Raw genomic sequence first — 13,659 nt, 5'->3', positions numbered from 1 at the left:
TATAGGCTTGTGTGAGGTATCAATGAACTCAGCAGAGTCTCCCTTTTTTATAGGTGATGTTTGACCCGCCCCCCTATGATGCGGCCACGCCCCCTTTCACAGATAATGACCTGTATGACGCATAGGCTCGTGTGAGGTATCGATGAACTCAGCAGAGAGTTCCTTTTTCATTGGTGATGTTTGACCCGCCCCCATATGATGCGGCCACGCCCCCTTTCACAGATAATTACCTGTATGGCGCATAGCCTTGTGTGAGGTATCAATGAACTCAGCGGGGAGTTCCCTTTTCATTGGCGACAATTTTCAGCGTGTGTGTGACGCGCAAATGCGCGGTCGCAAGGAGAGGCGTCCGCCAGTAACCCCGACTGGCGCGGGTTAGCGAGGGCCCTCCATCGCTGCTTGCAGCTTTAATTTTAACTGTTACCCTCTGGCAGGCGTTATAGGTCTATACAATCCAACACCACAATATTTAAAAATAGCTTCTTCCCAAATGCAATCCAGAAATTCACCTTCTGCACTTCGATTCGTGCACTTACCTGATCATTGTTTTTTTATTGTTTTGATTCCGTTTTATGGGTCCTGTAAAGTATATTTATTGTATTTATCATATGTAACCAATAGAGTAGGGTACCTAATTTGGCTTTATTGCAAAGTACAATGACAATAAAGGCATTCAAATTCAAATAGGGGTATTGGGACAAGAACAGTACAGTTAGAGTTAAACAGAAAGATTGTGGGGGCCAAGACACAAACCCTGGTCTCCTGGGTTAAAAGTCCTGTGTTGTTTGACCCATCCACCACCCCAACCTCCATCCTTATGTGGATTTCGGTCTTTCATACTAGTCTCTACTGTTGTCACTCTTCATATTATGTCATTGTACAGAGCTGCGGTCAAGCAGATGCTGTGCCCCGTGCATCCTTTACAGACGCTAAAGGGTGCCTCTTGCAAACGTGTCCTCCCATAACCAAGGCAAGGGCTACCTCACACAACACATGCCTGACCCACCACAGCCTGTATGTACCGACAGAAGCCTTTAAACCACGGGAAATCAACCCAACAATCAAAACCTTGCTAAAAAACAAAAGAATCGCACCTGAATGTTACATTGAGAATCCCAGGAACATTGGGGGTCCATGCGACGTCTACCGGGAGATAAAAGTCGACGCAGGTTACCTAACTTTTGTCTTTCCACAGGTTGGACATTGAGCCTAGGGAAACAGTTCTTCACCTTACTGTACAAGTTATAGAGTTTGTTTTATTGTGACATGCTTTTGCATCCTGAGAAATCACCGTGCAACTGATCATTGCATTCAACTTGCAGAAGGAAGAGACGGAAAGAAAGAGAAGGATAACTTCTAAGCCCCTCACAATAATATTATGTTAGATTGCCAATGAGATTTTGCATTCATCTATCGTCATCACAAAAGTAGGACACGGTTGGAAACAAATACAGATTGCACCAATGTTTCTTTGCACATGCACACAGTTGCATGTAAGGAGCACCTCGGAGATGAGGACCTGCTAGGGAACTATGACTCACGTCGGGTTAAGTGAGCAACGCAGGTCGGCCCGTCATGTAAAGGCTCTCCTGGAACAACTCTGTAACCGTATAACTCACTGTTTAAATAGGCCTCTGAGAGATGCCCTCTCATTTCCTGCTGGAAAAGCTGATCAATCACAGCTCTCATCACCTTGGAGTCGGGGAGAAATAGATGTGGGTGGACTCGTTCGGGAAGGAGGGAGAGTCGAGATGAGAGGAGATATGATTGGATTCTGGGGTCTTTTTTGTTGCATTGTTTGTGCTTCATTATATAGATAAGAGCATGAAACAAGACGGATAAAAGATTGGCAACTGGCCCAACAAAAATAGAGCACAAGCCATATAGTTTGAGGTGCAAGCCGACATTGAAGCACTTTCATAAAGGTTGAGAGTGGTATGACTTATTGGTTGAATTTAGTTTTTTTAATTGGTCGATGGCAAATTAAAAACATACTGAATAAAGCACAGAATGCAATTTTCAAAGATCCCCTTTTAGATTTTTATTTTTAATTGGGCAGAAAACCCCCATAAAAAAAAACATTTTCTTTCATCAACAAGTTTAACCTAGAGGGCCATATATTCACTCACTCTGTAGGGTTAATATGTGGCAACATGGAAAGATGAAAGGGAAGGAGAGGAGAAAGGAGACATTGGAAGAGATCTGAGGCTGGCTCTAAATGGAGAGCCCTCGCTCCCTCCCCTCCCCAATTTGTCTCTATGAGTGTTTTACAAGAGCTAGATGAATTGCGAGAGGTAACATACATCTATCAATGCGAAAAGAGGAATGTTCCGCTCTTAGTGGTCCTCCCTTTGCTCCTTCCCCCTGCCCGGCACTTAAAACAACACATTGTGCCAGCAGCTCTTGATTTCCACTGCTTCAACACCATGTCGTTTTTCAAGCGAGGTCTATCAGAAGCGTTTAGGCTGAATGCAGAGCAGACCCCGGTAGCCAAGTAGCCCCTACCTACTCTGACTCAGACCATACTCAGCTCCAATTTGTCCCGACATGGGCCGGTGTGCGTGGATGTGGGTTTATTGTGATATGCTTTGTGTTTTGTAGATGGAGGACTGCAGAAGATTAATTTTATTCTTTCAATTTGCAACTTCACAATTTGCACTGAAGTGTTGAAATTGTTGTTGAACATTTTTTAAATTTTGTTCTACGCATTTTTTTGTTGTTTATCAACTTTATCAGATAATTCTGAGAATGTGGGACAGCATGCTTTGGGATAGTCATTTCATCTTCGACATTGGGGCAATGTGAATTTAGAGAGTCACTGAAGTTACATACATAGTCATTAAAGCATCGGACAACGTGTTAGACACACACACACACACATACACACCTCGTATTATGAAGTTGGTCGTCATGTACAAATGTGCCAGCTCTATGCCATCCATGTCAGCCAAAATCTGAGAAATATCATGCTGATTCCAGTTATAACCAAGCAGTGTGATGTGTGTGTAGGTGCCACTCTGATGCAGTCATTCCTGTTGTAATATCTCTCTCTCTCTCTCTCACTCTCTCTCTCTCTCTCCCTCTCTCTTTGTCTCTTTTTGTCAATGTTAATTGCTTAGGTAGAGTAGTTGCTCAGTAGAAATAGTCACATGTGGTACACTTTTATTTTTCAAGATATTTGTCTTGTGTCATATAACTTTCAAGTGGCAGCTAACGAATGCATAAAGCCAGATTCCTTTCATGGTTGTGATGTACAGTATATCTAGCCACCCAATGTTTTATACAAAAAGTCAAACCTGTAGCTAAGACTATACTGTACAATTTGGCACTACGCTTGCTTTCAGGACTCTAGCACTTGGGCTTGCCAATCCCTCATTAACTTTCCACGTCCTGCTGAAAAGAAAAGACCTGCAAAAAAAAAAAAATCTGTGAAATGGATCCCCATTATAGCTTCATGTATTATAGCAGACTTTACTTTTATGGGCTTTTAACAAGTTTCCCAGGGGTTGCAATAATTTCTGTGGTTTATTTTCGGAACATTTACTTTTTCTTTTCCTTAAACGATTGGTATGGGCCTTTTTAGCTCTCCCAGCCATCTCAATCCAGTTTCACACTCCCTCTTTGGGACACTTTACTGGTCTTGGATAGCATGTTGGTGGAGCCAACGTCAATCCTCAAATTTCCACGATCCCAATTCCAGTTTGCCTCTTTAGGTTATTACCGCTTGATTGACATGCAGCATGTAAAGAGTAATAATAAGCAGAAGAGAGCATGGTAGAATGGTGACAGAAGGGCAACATTTTACAAAACCAAGAGCCCAGTGGTGAGTACGTTTGTCGGTGCATACCTTGTCGGCCACAACGTCTTGTACCCGAGTGTCATATTCTGGCAACAAAACATAATTCCTCAGTCTCTGTGTCTGGCTGTCATTTCACAAAGCCTTAAAGATCACTAGAAATCGCATCCATATGTGGGAAAATAAATTAGAGAGAGCGAGAGAGAGACAGCGAGAGAGAGAGGATGGTGTAAAACATGACTTCCACCCTCAGTTGTACCCACAAGAGCTGCTGTGTTTGGTGTTTTCGCCAGGTATTTCCTTTTGGCTGTGCAGATAAATCGGCCCGGAATGGACTTTGTTGTCCCTACATCTCACCATTCTTTCTCCATTCCTATCTTCACCAGTCATGCTTTCATCCCATTCCGAAATTCCCAATATCCTGCCTTCGACCCCTTCCCTCTCATTTCCACAGTCTTCTCCCTCCTCTCTTCATGCTGCATTCCTTCAGCTTCCCTCCTCTGTCCGTCTGTGCTCCCATCCCTCCATCCACCCATGCAACCATCTATCTGTGCGCTGCATGCGTCATGTCGTTATTGTGTGTGTGTGAGCAGTTTGTCTGACAGCCAGCCAGCGAGTGTAACGCTACACCCCTGACCTGGGAGAGTCAGCAGTCTGTAGTTTTAGTTAGAGAAACATGTCTCAAAGCTGCTGTGCTGAGTTTGTCAGGGAGTAAATGAGCTTTGTGGCATAGTTGAAAACCAAAAAAGGGAACTATGGGCACAAAGCAAATTTTGGCCTTAGAAAATAATTGCTTCCTAGTCTTGCATTAGATTTGTATTAGTTTTGACAAGTTACAGTCAAAAGTGTTTGTTTGCAAGAGCTTACTGTCTTTCTTGCTCACTTTACTGCAGCTTCCTGTGCTCGCTACTGCAGAAACCTTTTAGTAAAAAGCACAAAAAATGCCAATTAAAAGTAACATTAATGTTACACACTCATGATAATGAAAGCTTACATTTCTGCATAGTGGACTTTGTTTTTATGTGGTTTGTTGACTACTTTATAGTAGGATTGTTGATGCATTTAGTCCATTTATAAATCATTACTATTTCCCTTCCAAGAACCTGTAACATTGGCTACCATCACTGTCAAAGGCATAAGAGTACAAAAATGATTGGTCCTTAGCACAAGTCTGGCAGTACTGTTTTACCAATCACGAGGCAGAATTTGTTATTTTATGGATGCATAGAACTCAACAGTTACCACCCACTTCTTTAAGGGCTCCGGTTCCAGAAGTGTTTTTTTTTCCCAATTTAATTGTTCAACTGACGTTTCAGAAATTGTTTAAGTAAAAAGTGTTGTGTCTGGAACCAAGCCAACCAACCACAAGGTGGGTCCGTGACCATTGTTGGTGCATCAAAAAACATTTAGAAAACGGCAAAAAGGCAAAGGTGCAAGACTGTGTAGAGAAACTATTATGGACTTCAATGGTAGCAGCCCGCTCTAGCCTTTCCCAGGTTTGCGGGTGCAGTTAACACTTCCATGGTAACAACAAGTTGGACCAATCAGAGACGTGGCTGTCACACCTAGTATTGTGGATAGGGTAGTATTAAAACGTGGATAGGGTAGAAATAACACACGTTTTTCTTAAAACAAGGCTGATTTCATACAGACTTCCAGCTTCTACGTTAGCAAAAACCTTTGTTACACAACCTCGTAACGCTGGGTTAGTTTACCTTTGAAGGATTACACATTATGGCTGGTAATCAAAATCATTATGGAGTAAATCAATGGGAATTTTCTTTTCAGAAACCCACTGTTGAGGCCTATTTAGGTGCTTGAACAAGGCAGCAATCACGCTGAGAACTGAGAAGCAAAATGCATTGGACAAAACAAAGTGGTCTGCTTGTGGAGCGAGGCTGTATGTGCAAACACGCAACCAAATGGTAATAACTGGGGGAAAAAGGATTCGGGCACAAAGCGATTTCTTAGGGTATGTTCTCTCACGTCTCTCAAAGAATGTGGCCTACACAAAACTACCACAATATGAGATATGAATTCCCTATGCCCACTACAAAAAATCACTTTATTCTGTCAAAAAGCCAAGTTGTAAAAAACGTTAATGTAAAACATTAACCAAATCCATACTTTACCTTCTACTTTGGATGGTTGTGTACCCCTTAGAGGAACAGGACTCAGCATTCTGCATATACAAGTCACTAAATACTCTCCCTGAGTGTTTATTCCCGTCTACCAGCCAATTCCTTCCCTAGAAATAAATAAAGCCAAACTGCTGCTGTGCTCTTCTAAGATATAAACTCTGGTGGCTTTAATAGATTCTGGAAGTACATGATGTGCTGTACTACATTTGTGTGTGTGTGTGTGTGTGTGTGTGTGTGTGTGTGTGTGTGTGTGTGTGTGTGTGTGTGTGTGTACAGGATCTGTTTTCTCAGCAACGCCCCCTGCAGAGCGCCTTGGCTGAATCCCTTTGCCTCCCTGCCAATCACATTTCTCTCATCCTGGGCCAGACAGAGACTCGAGCCAATCACAGTCCTAAGTCATTTCCTGAGAGGAAATGGTGGCAGCAATGATGCTGTTGTGGGTATCTTTTGGCAGCTAGGGCAGGGTGGGGTGAGGGACTATAGTTACATAATTAATTTCAAGTAGCCATGATTTGCACAACATCCAAGGACTTCTAATTGTGTAGCAAAGTACAAAAAAAGACCAACAAAACACATGACCTTTACAACAGACCTCTTCATTTTGAATGGATAACGACCCATTAAGTACAGATGGTTGTATATTGTCTTTCAACAACACCGACAGACGTAATTGTAATAACAAGTGGGTGGGTTTGGAAGAGCTGGAAAAATCCTTGATAAATGAGCAAATCCATAATTTGCGATAGGTTCTTGGTAAAGTCATGAGGCACTTGGCCACTCCCTACAATTGTATATGTCAGCCATAAAACAAACTCCATGATGAATTCAATTCAATTATATTCTAACAACTTCACATCACAAAAGAGCAATTCCGTTTTCAGTGGTCTCCAGACCCCAAAAACAAAAACATTTACACATAACAACATACGCAACAGACAGCAGATTGTCAGCTATTAGGGACAGGAAGCGAGTTCCAGCGACTATGGTTTAGATTTAAAAGTCTGATAGTAGACGGATTAAAGGACTTTATGATGACCTCATAGGCAGATTAAGAGTGGTCTTCAGAGTCCAACTCCCCAAACCACTACAAAGTACTGTTCTTACAGTAATTCCAAATTTGAGGTACTTTCCGTGAGTCTTTTCTTTTCATGCCACTTTCTACTTCTCCTCCACTACAATAATCTGACAGTTTTGGTTACTAGTTAATTTAAAATGAAGATTTTTTTGCACACAAAACACAAGAAGTGTAAAAAACTAAAAGCAATGTTCTATTATAAATAATATGGGCCTTGAGTCCAGCTGAAGTGATAAGACAATTAACACAGAAGTGTTTTGGTCGATTCCAGTTTCTAAATTTGAGTATTTTTCTGTATTGAGTACTTTTACTTTTAATCCTTTAAGTACAGTTTCCTGATGATGCTCACATACTTTTACTTATTAACATGTTCAGTGCAAAACTCTATACTTTTATATTATTTTTACAGTGTTATGTTAGTACGTTTAGGTAAGTAAAGGATCTGAAAACGTCTTCCAACACTGTGGTAGGAATGCTGTGCTCAGTAGAAAGGCGTTTTAAGCTAACGTTAGCAAACAAACAACATTATTTTGGAAGAGAAAGCAATAGGGAATGAGAAAATCATTTCCCAAATCGTCTAGTTGTAAACTTCCATCATACCTCCTTCTGCTTCTTTCTGATCTTCTGAACTTAACGAACATATGGTTTTCTTGTTTTGCTTGTAAGCACTTTCAAAATAAAGTTCTCAAATCAGTTGTTGGCTTGTTTGCAACCTGTCTTACAATCGGTCATTTCTTGCACTGTGTGACTATGTCGGAGCGATGTTGCTGTGGTCCCGAATCACCGCAATTCCTTTGATGCCTTTATGGTGCGCAACTTTACTGTTTTGGCTCCGTCTCACCGCTCTCAGAGCGTTGTTTCCAGATGCAGCAAGCAGCTCTTTTCAGCACAAAAGCTTGTATAAACTCACCATACCCTCCCTGTCCTGCACCAAATGGCAGACAGACCTAGCAGCTAGTTGGTGAACACAATGGAATATTTAGCAGCTACAAAGTCAGCTCTTTTTGGTGGAGATCAATGAAGACTGGAGAATAAGTGTTTAACCTAAATTTTTCTGGAGGCCAGATACACAAATTAAAGCTAATGTAGCGCTGTATCTGCTGGCTGTGTATGCAAACATGTTAGCCAAATCAACTTTATAAGGTAACTAGAAGTACACGTTTCTGAGCCCCTAAAACTGAGACATTTGGATGCACCGCTGATCCCCATTTAAGTTTGAAAACTTCAATCCATTCACGCTGTTGTTATTCTTTCTCCAAAGTATTTTCTTCGTTTTTAACTCTTCAACCATAGAGTAACTGCTTCCTGTTCACGCCCAGGGAATGTGAATGGTCAGGTAATCACAAGCCCAAATGCTTGTGTGGAATATCATTTTTGTTTAAAAATGCTGGTTAAAGTTGAGTAGTAGTAGCGTAGATGTAGCCTACGCTGTAATTTAAGTGTAGATTTTACGGTAAAAACCTCGCAAAAAAGTTGCCAACCAAGTCTTGTAGTGCTGTTAAGTGCTGGTAATTACTGTAGAAAAGAATTACAGTATATTACAGGACATGGTATTACAGGAAGAGACTTCAGATACGATATTAGGGGACCACTGTTTCCTAAATAAAATCACCCAAAGAGGACCATGTCATGGGACCTTTGAAATCAACTGAAGAGAGAGGCGACGTAAGGACTGACGTCTTTGGATGACCAGCTTTACATCTTGCTGCCAATGGTTAGGTTGATTCCAATTTAAATATCTGAAATCACGAAAGAAACTGAAAAGTTCATAAGGATAAGGAAAAAAAAAATGTGTTGCCTTCTACATAAACCTCTCCACGTTTAACTGTCAAACAGATACTACAACATAATATTGAATATTCCATTTAACCCTACATTGACTTATTAAATGATTTATTATTATCTACAACAAGCATGGGTACGTCTAGGATCAGAGCTTTAGGGGTGCCTGGCACCCTTTTTAGGGTGATTCTTTTAAAAGTTATTCTACTGTGCTTACTGTGCCTTTTACCATCATTTTAGAGAATCGCCTGCTTTTAAGTCATATTTTTTCAGTCAATTATTTTTTCTAAATTAGATATCAAGTGTATAGACAATGTATCTTAATTTAAGATAAATTAAGATACATAGATAGTCACACTGACTTATGTGACTAGAAAGACTCCAACAAATCTGAGAAAACCTACATGAATGCTGAGCCACAGGACCATTACTACAAACGTGACATGGTATTACAAATGAAATTGGATTTTTATCCATGGAAAAGCAGACCTTTCTATAATACAATATCAGTTGCCTCAGCACCCCTAAAAAGGGCTGAAATTGCCCCTGACACCAATACAATAGGTGTGATATCTGTTTTAAATAAAGACAAGTCATTAGAAGGCTTTCCCAAGTGCATGCATACACACACACACACACACTCTTGCCTCTTCTCCATGTGTCAAGGCCTACAGTTTGTTACTACCACAGTCTGAGCAAGCTATTCTTTCAAAAATAACCCTTTTACCGTACATTAGGACACATTTCAGAAAATTTAGACATACAGCATGGATGAACTGAATGGGCAATTTCGTATTCAGAGTGCTCTTGCATTAGTTTAGGTTTTTAGGGTTTGGCGTGCGTTTATTTTTCCTCTCCTGTGGTGAGGCACATATGTTATAGAGCAGCTCCCCCCGGCCCATTTGTGTGGTTCTGTTTCTGTCCCATAAATACAACGGGGTAATACTGACTGAAACGAGCTCAGTTCTGGTACCAGATGTCAGTTTTTTTTTTGGTTCTTCATTTTTTGTGGCTGTAAAAAAAAAAAAAAAAAAAAGGCAAAAAATAACAGGTGATGGAAGAAAAAAATTCAAATTAGTTTTAGTCCAACAACCGCTACGTTTTCGCTGTTTTTTTTCCACTGCAGAATTAAAACTCTGGTTTGTGGGTCATCATTTGAAGTGTTCTGCAAAACTACGTGGTGGAGCAGTGACCCCCCTCTCTTAAAGATTCTAGTGCCAAAGCAGGTGTCTGGGTTCTGGTTTCATGGCTTTTTTTGGGTCTTTCGTACTTGTCACATTTTCTGGTTGATCGAGCTCGGCCCTGGATTAAATTCCGGGGGCCGTGAGCTAGATTACATTCTGGGACACGGTTTGGGGTTGCGGTTTGCGCTCTGGGAGCAGATTCTGCCTGGATATGTTTTACTCCGCCGAACACATAGACCTCAGATAATCTATCGGCAATTCCATGCTTTTGGGTCTGCATGGCGAGATAAGTGAAGGAATGAAGGAAGAAAAGAACAACTGGAGGCATGTCAGCAGTTCTACATGAATCTCATCCTTGAGAGAGCCACAGAGTGTAAACGTAAAAAACAAATTATATTGACATGACTTTGCAAGAAACAACAGTTGGATGAATGATGGAGAGGATGGTGAGGAGGAAATGAGAAGAGAAGGCGGCAGTCAGCAGCTAGATGGAGAAATAGAGTATGAAAATGGTGGAAACCCAAGTTGGTAGTTGTACAGTATGCTTTGCGTAGGGAATCTGTGATCTCAATCCCGTGCAAATCTGCCATGTCTGTAATTTGTCAAGAAAAAATTCCACAGCAAATAACCACATTCATGGTATTTTAACACAGAAGTTGTGCGGTAATATGAGTCCCGTGCAAAGCGCCATCCCTGTGGTTTGGGGTTGTATTGGCTGCATTGATTAATATGAGGTACGATGTTGGTCAATTTTAGTAAAATACAGACCAATCCCGTGCGAATGCGGCACATGAAACACAGAAGTGTGATGTTTATTTCTAAATCACATGAGGTTCTATTGAAATACTAGGCTTGTATGAACAAGGCTTTTTTTGTCTATATAATAGGGATGTCTGCCCATTATCACGTAGTATACTGTAATCTCACATAGGAAAATTATAGTGCCATTTAAAGAAAGTGTGCAGAGAAGATAACTTGTCTGAGCACCTTAAGCATTGAAGTGCTTATCGTCTGTCTATCATGGTGATTGCACGGAGTAACTTTAGCTCTCCGAGCCTCAACCGCCCGCTGCTACGAGTCAACCAGATGATGGCTCCTTAATTAAAATGTCCCCTATTGCTGCTCGTGAACTTGACCGGGTCAGAGTGGAAAGCGTAATACAATCTGTGTCTGTGTGGAAAACGACAGGATGAATGAGAGAGAGGGTGACAGAGATACAGAGAGGAAAAGGGACTGTACTTTTAGTATTAACTCAAGCAGAGACACATTGGTCATTGTAGCAGTAGTCTATATCCACAACTTCCCCTTCTTGGATAGTGCCGGTGCCTTCGGAAATTCTGCTGGATGTACCTCATTTTCAGACGGTTGTCCGTTACCTTCTACGTTCTTTGTGTTGGACTTTTAAATTTTAGTCGATTTCTGAGGACTATGGTTAACTGCTCCTCGGATCTCTTTGACTGTGTGGACAAGCCAGATCACAGCGCTGTGGAGTAAAGCTCTGGTAGAGCGAGACTGTTGTACCAGTAAAGTATGCAGTGTCTCTTAAGTCACCATTTACCAGCTGTGCAATGGAAAAAATACACAATTAATGAAACTGGCAATGTGTTTGCAAGCGTAGGGAAGTCCCTTCCGGTGGACCACCATTGGACCTTATTTTGGAAAGAATATGCACGGTAGTGAACTGAGAGACAACTTTTTTTTATCCGATTTGAATTGTGCCTTGATATACACAATTGCCGTTTGTCAATTCAAAAGAGGATTTTGCAAGTCAGGTAAATTGCAGTTTGTCCTAAACCCCCATTAAGTATAAGTATATAAATACGTCTTGCTGATACAATGATGCAGTCCGGTGGCTCTCGCTCGTTCTTTTGCTTCCCTGCTGAGAAATAGACAGAGAACCGCTAAAAGTTAGCCAAGTTACTTAGCTAGCGGTGGTGTACATTGCACCAGACGAGAAATGTAGTTTACTGAGAAGTTTCACAAAAAACTGAATGGTACGACGAACTGCAACTTTCTTGACTTGCAAGATTATCTTTTAAATTGACAAACTTGTGGCATGGCACAATTCAAACGGGATCCAAATATGATTTGTCTCCTGCTACATTTTTTTTCTAAAGGAAGGACCTATGGGGGATGTACTTAGGCCACTTTGTTGAAAATTGATTGTTTTATATAGCGCTTTTATAGTCTTAACAACTACTCAAAGAGCTTTTACATAGTACAGGAACAATTCACACACACTGCGATGGAGCCACATTGGGTTTCAGTTTCTTGCCCGAGGACACTTTGTCATGGGACTGCAGGGCCAGGGATCGAACCTGCAACCTTCCAATTGGCAGGGCCAGGTCTACCACTGAACCACAGCTGTATTTTCACCCTATTGGAGGAAGCATACAACAAAGATAACATGTTAACTGTAAATTTTAAAAGTTAATGCTAGTCATTATGTAAATTATTGTTGTCTCCTTGAACTAGCTTGTAAGTTTTGCTCTTATTCACTAAAATATAGAGGACTAAGAAAGGATAGGGCCTGTTGAATTATGTTGTTTCAAACATATGTGCTATCAGTTGAAGTGCAATGTATTGGCTGTTTATGAATATACATATATGAACTGTTACAATGTAGCAGTCATGCTACAAGTGATATGAAACAAGTTTGCAGTACATCTGAACACACCTTAACCCTTGTGTTATCTTCCCTTCAAAATTGAGGATCAACACTTTTGTTGAGAATTTTAATCAATGTTTTTAAGTTTGTCTTAAGTTTTGGTCCCTTTTTTCAACACTTTGTTTTTTTCAATATTTGTCACTTTTTTGACATTTTCAACACTACGTAACACTTACTTATTTACTTTAGTTTTACAGTTGTTTTTGGAATTGTTGGTCAATAAACCTCATTTATAGGAAATTATACCTAATGTTTGAGTTAGAAAAGCAGAAATTAAGAATTATTTAGACTAAAATTAAAGGAATGTATGTTGATGGATAATCACAGACTCAATACTATTTCAAAACTACTTCAATTTTCTTTTTCAAATGCTATGAAATTGAATAAGACACCCCAAAATGAATGCAAGTAGTAGAGAGTAGATGTGTACTTGCCAAAGAGCGTTGTGTGGAATCAATCATGTTATGTTTGGTAATTACAATTGGGTAGTTAAAAAAACATTGATATAGGACAACGGGTCAATTTGACCCAAGGACAAGATGAAGGTTAAAGCTTTGTGTCAGTTTCCTCTTCCACTGTAATTTCAACATCCATCTACTACAATAATGACTTCTACACCCGTAAACCCACCAAACAAGACACAATATCAACATATGAGAAATGTTCAAACAATAATCCAGCTAAGAAAGAACTCAGTACCCCATGCCTAGCAGGAATGTGTGCTCCAAAAGCCTGAGAGAGACAGGAAGACAGAGGAAGATATTTTGTTGCTCATGACTGCTGGGTGGCAGACTTATACTTAGACTGTGGCATTGTGGGCAGCATTTTATCACTGTGGCTTCCATGCTGGCAGTCCTCGCCTCAGATGGAGCTGCATATGACTTGTGAAACACAACTGATGTGTGTTTATGCAGTACCTACAGGTTGACACTGCTGAGTATACACTCACCGGCCACTTTATTAGGTACCCCATGCTAGTAACGGGTTGGACCCCCTTTTGCCTTCAGAACTGC

The sequence above is a fragment of the Etheostoma cragini genome, chromosome 21 (genome assembly GCF_013103735.1).
Source record: "Etheostoma cragini isolate CJK2018 chromosome 21, CSU_Ecrag_1.0, whole genome shotgun sequence".
Classification (NCBI taxonomy): domain Eukaryota; kingdom Metazoa; phylum Chordata; class Actinopteri; order Perciformes; family Percidae; genus Etheostoma; species Etheostoma cragini.
This window is presented reverse-complemented; position numbering follows the sequence as displayed.